Genomic DNA, 6,000 nt, shown 5'->3' on the forward strand with positions numbered 1-6,000 from the left:
TGCTGAGACCTGGCAGCCTCTGGGACAAAGCCAGACCCACGTGGAGAGCATCCCTCCTCCTCACAGCTCTCAGGTGCCTGTTTCGACTTCCTCTGACTGGTGTGTAGCCATGTCTGATTTACATCAGGGACAGCATGGCTGACTGGTCAGAAAAGCTGCTTCTCCCTCCCTAAGAGACAGGAAAGAAGAGAGTTTGGGTCCTGAAGGTATGAAATGTGTCATACTGTGTTTACACACTGCCATCATCCTGGTGAGAACAAAAACAAAATACAATTGTTTTCCAGCCTGGCAGCACATTCTCTCCAGAGCTCATCACCCTATAATCAAGCCCAGTGCCTGCCACACACACCAGGCGCCTAAACAGAAGTGGTTTCCCTTCATGCAACACCAGCCCATCTCCCATCTGTCAGGTCTGCTTCCTCATCTTGGGACAACTGGCATGGGGCTCTGACACCCCACTAGGCAGTATGAGGCCTGAGAGAGATGAAAGAAAATCTCATCTTTTGCTCAACTGAGACAGGAGACAGCTGGTGTCCTCATTTTTTGAAGAGCATAGAGGCACAGAGCACTTCCAAAATGTCCACTTAGCAACCAGCCGGGTGCTGGTGGGATTTCCTGGCTGGGGTCCATTGGGGTCTGGACCTTCCTGGCAGTGGCAGACAAATGGCTGTTGTCTTTGACAGCCTGCTCCTTCCAGATGGAGGGAGATGGTAGTGTTGTTTCACTCACTGGTGGAAGTCAGCTTTATGGAGTAGCTGTTGTGCCAGCTATGAGGAAGAAGACAGAAATAAGGCAGACAGAAATCCTACTGCCAATCCCGTAATCTTAGAGTCTTGCAATCTCAGTGGAAAAAATAAGAGAAGGGTATGAGAACCCACCTTTCCAGGGAGGAAAGAACATGGGCCCAAGGAGTCTCAGAGGGATGGTGTGCAGAGAGACAGCAAAGGTGTTTCAGGTGGTCTTGACGTGCAGTCTTAGAGAAGGGGAGCAGGAATATGGAAGCAGAGAATTATGGCATTGAACTGGTGTCAGCGATCCCATCAAAGGACGGTGCTCTAGGGACACTTCCTCATCAAAAGTGCCTTGAAAGAAGGTACAGCAGTAGCAGGGAGAAAGGAAAGGCAAGGCCTACATTGGCCAAGTGATCTGCAAGTTTGGTTTTGCTTTCTTAAAAATGTTTTATGCGTACGTGCATTTATTCAGTTTTGATTGATACATAATACCCTGGCATATTTATAAAATGTGATATGATAGTTTGATGTATGTGTGCATTGGACGGTGATCAACTATGTGAATCTAAAAAAGAAATCTAATAATGTTGATCTCATAGAAGTTGAGAGCAGAAGTGATCACCAGGGGACAGAGAAAGTAGAGAGTGGGAAGCCATGAATGGGTGCATCCTAGATGGGCTGTGGCTGGGCTATTGGTACTCAGAGTGTGACCCAAGCACCATCTATCAGCAGTTTATGAAGAAAGAAGCACAGAATTTGTAATTTGCTGGAGCAAAACTTAGTTTATTCTATAATAATGCAAATATCAAACTTATATCTTATAGCTTTGGTTATATTCAGTTTTGAAAAGAATTCACATTTATTCTTTACAAAACATATATCCATGACAGACTGGAAAGAAGAAGAAAAAAAAAAGAATCAGTCTTTCAAAGCAGGTAGTTTGTGAAGCCATTCTCCCTGAGAAATGTTCGTCCTTCTTTCGGTAGTGAGTGGTCATGCCCCACACCGTGGCTGAAGTGAGCCTGACCTAACTTCTGTCTGTGGAGGGACAAAAGCAAGCACACACTATGCCTCACATCTGTGTTGGGGCCTCACCTGGTAGGGTAGGGACACAGGCCTCAGGGCATTTGTAAGAGGTGGGGCTGCCGTTTTGGGCTCTGGCTGTACGCACCTTGGAGTACTAAGGCAGCTATGGAGCTGTGTCCTCACAGTCCTCCAGGTAAAGCCACAAGTGGACGTAGGAGAGGCCAGGCAGCCACTTCTCTGTGGCTGTGGCCCTTCAGACCTTTGTCTTTTGCCCCATAAACTATTTTCTGAGTCTAGTATTGTCACTACTGCATCAAGCAAACTAGTGAAAGAATGCTCTTTTTCTCCTTACTGTGTCTGTCTCGAGAACTCATAGCTCTTTGCTACCTTTCAATACTAAGGCACATTCTCGCCTTCATGTGCCAACAGATCAGACTGATCTAAAAATAATTTAAAGTCTCATTCAAGTTAAACTTAGCCTTCTGTTAGCCCTGCAGCCTCACAAGTTTGCCGTAGAGAAAGAGCAGGTATCCCTTGTCCTGTCTTCTTGTCCACTGGTCTTCCTGCTTCCTGGGAATCCCTGAGAGTCAGGACCTCAGCCTGAATAGATGCCAGTCATCCAGATGAGCACTGCCTGACTTGCCTGGAGCCTGTCACTGGACTTTCTCCTTGTGCACTTCTCTAAATTATCGGATACCCTCTCCCCTCAATGAGGAGCTGTTCCAGCTTCCAGCTGACACAAGAAGGTGCCCCAGGCTCTATGTCTGTAGGTGCAGTGCACACCTGTTTGTTGGGGTCACTCGATCCTAGAAGAAACATTTGCCAGAGTGGCCCTTTAGGTGGCTTCCACTCAGCCATATTTTCTTCCTCAAAGAGACATGTTGGTGTGGTCTTCTTATCACTTGGTCTTAAACCAATAACACACACTTTGCCTAGCCTGCTCCACTGAGCCAAAGCCTGGGTCCTCTGAGCTCTGAAGAGCTCCCTTAGGCCCCTGTATAAATGCAACCATCAGCTTTGGCCATGGTTCCATTGCTCTGTCACTTGAGATGGCAAGAGCAAAGGAAGCATCTGTATCAGCTTCAGCCACTTCTTGTTCCCAAAAGACGTTCTCACCAGCCCTCTCCCACCACCTCTTTTTATCCTTTTGAAGAAAGGATAGTACCTGCAAACACACATCATTTTAGTACAGACACTAAAATAGGATTAATCCTGAGCGAGTCCTGCTGTACTTGAGAACCAAAACCACATATTTTCCTACTTAGGTCCTCAGGAACAGTGAGAAGTTGGAAAATTCAGGAGTACTGCCTATTCTGAGTGGTGACAGCACGTGTCCTGCCATGAACAGCTATAAAATAGGACAGAACATGCACTATAACTATTGACAGACACTGAGCAACAGGCAGCTCAGGACTGGGACTGTTGAGAAGAGCAATAGTCAGCTAGCTGTGGCTCTAGCTCTCTGCTTGGAGTACATTTTGGAACCACGTAGAAGAGTAAGAATAGGGAGCTGAACAGGGCCTGTGATCCTGCTGAGTTTATGGGATAAAGACTGTTGTTCAAGAGGCTGACATACCTGTGGTTGTTGGGACAGGATTGCAGGTAACCCACATTGGTGGTCAGAAGGACTCACAGTCCAGTGGGAGCTCTGGAAGTACTTCAGCCAACAGATGCTCAGTGCTGGATCTTTCCACCGGGAGTATTCTCATCCAGCCTCTAATTGGAATCCACCATAGCAAGAAGAGACTCACTCAGTGCCGTGAAAGTCCCACAAGGCACACAGCCCAAATGGTAGACTTTTACTGCCTAAACCAAATCCCTCCCTAGATCTGCCAGAAAAGGGACATTCAAAGGCCCAAAAGATTAAAAGGATGTTCAAAGAGCTGTCAGCATAAAACCAACATCCACTAAAGAAATGCCACAAAGTTTAATACTCAAGAATGTAAAATTCCCTGGGTGTGCTGTGCTGGCCCTGAAACCAGGTGTGGTGGCATATGCCTATAACCTCAGCCCTGAGGAGGCTGAGACAGGAGAATCACTGAGTCTGAGCTTTGTAGTGAGGCCCTGTACCAAACAAATAAAAGATTTTTTAAAAATTTAAAGAACATCAAATTCACAAAATGACTGGATTTTCAAAGAAGTAAGAACATGTGTCCTAGAGCCAGAGGAAAAGTGTTTGTTGAAGAGAAACACAGGCCTAAATAGCAGATAGAGTAGAATTAGCAGAAAGCTGTTTGAATTTTTCCTCTTTCTTTCCCCTTGGCTGTGGCTGGACTTAGTGATGCACTTCCAAAGAACAGAGTATGGAAAGGTGATGCCTCAACAGAGAAGCCAAGCATGTACAGCCATAGGCATGTGGCTAAGGTTGACGTCACTGGGGCTGTGTCAATTTAATCCCTGATGTGCAGTCATAGGAGGCCATTCACTTCTGTGGCACTCTTCCCCAAACCTGATACAACCTCCACCTAACATGAAGAGTAGTATTGTTCTAATTGAGGGACATTACAAAATGTGAATGACCTTCAAGATCAAGAAAATCAAGAGATCTTGGAATGTGTCACTGAGCAGAAAAGACTGTGAAGGAAGGTGGGGTCCGAGTGCAATGTAATATCCTGGAAGAGAAAAAGGACATTAGTAGGAAAAGTGGTGAAATGTCCATAAAATATAGAGTTTAGATTAGTGTACTGGTGTTAATATGTGTACTATTTTTCTAGGATTACTGTAACAGAAAATCACAAACAAAGAAGCTTACAGTGGGAGATATCTTATCTCACATGACCTTACAGCTCTGGAGGCTAGGAATCATAATGCAAGGGTTGGCAGGACATCCTCCTCTGAAGGCTTTAGGGTAGAAGCTACCCTTGCCTCTTTCTAGTTCCTGGTGGTCATGGGAGAACCTGGTCTTTAGATGCCCTAATCCACCTCCCTTATAACATGACCTTAAGACACCAGTCATATGGAAGTTAGTTCACTCACTGTGTTCTACCATGACCTCATCTCAACCCAACCACTCACATCAGTAAAAACTCCATTTCCAAATATGGGCCCAAGGCCCAAGGCTAGTACTTCACTATATCTTTTTGGGGAAAGTTGATTCAACCCACAATATTTAGCTTTAACAAATGTTACCACAGTTATACAATATATTAAACGAGGGGAACATAAAGGTATGATGTAGAGAAGTTTTACACTACCATGAGAATTTTTCTTTTCTTTTTCTCTTGAGATAGGGTCTTTCCATGTAGTTTGGGTTGGCCTTGAACTCATTATCCTCCTGCCTTAGCCTCCTAAATTCTGAGATTGCTGGTGTGCACACCATGTCTGGATATACCTTGGGATTTTTTTTCTACAAGTCTAAAATTATTCTAACATAAAAATTTATCTAAAAACCTGCCTATTACAAATGTGCCCCATATGTACAAAAGCCTAGGGGAAATGTGAGGATAATGAAGCACAGGCCAAAGATATACTCATCTAAACTGATCTTCTACAGCTGCAAAATACAATATCTAATATGAGAGATTATGCTTTCCATTTCTGGTTGTGCATATAACAAACTTAGAGGTTGCTACTCATCCTGAATTAAGCAGCTGAACAAACTAAAAAATCAATTACTTTCCCTAAAGAAATGAGGGAATAGGGCACACCACTGCCCCCCAAGTTTAACAGACAGCAGACAAACACAGAGAACCACAGTATCTATGTGCAGCAACCTCTGTGGAAGCAATTCTGGGTAAGAAATCTTAAACTATCATGGAAGAGTTGTTGGAAGCTAGGTGTGGTCAAGGCTTCACATTGAATACCCCGGGCAGACCTGGTCCCAGGGCCCCAAACACTCATGAGTTTTCTCTCCAACAGCTCACCGAGTTCTCAAACTAAAAACTAGAGAAGGAAGCCTTCAGTATTCCAGTAAGATGAGGGGAACAGAAACTATACTGAAACAATCCAGAGAACTCTGGTCCTCTAAACAAGATCTGCCCTCAGGTAACCAAAGGCTGACCTTAGGGGTTTCTTAGAGTCTAGTTGACCTGCAGACATGAAAACAACCAAGCCCAGTCAGTGTTCCCTTCCATATGGGGGAAAAAAACCACAGTAAATCCAGCTGGGTACCTGTTTTGTCCTTCCTCAGAGTAGACAAGGACAGAGAAACACTGGCAATGTTCTCAGTCCAGAGGCACAGGCTCACTGAAAGATAGACTGAGGCACAGGGCCATAAACTGCTTCCCCTCCCCTCACACCTTCC

This window comes from Octodon degus, unplaced genomic scaffold, assembly GCF_000260255.1.
Source record: "Octodon degus isolate 3935 unplaced genomic scaffold, OctDeg1.0 scaffold00051, whole genome shotgun sequence".
NCBI classification, from domain to species: Eukaryota; Metazoa; Chordata; class Mammalia; order Rodentia; family Octodontidae; genus Octodon; species Octodon degus.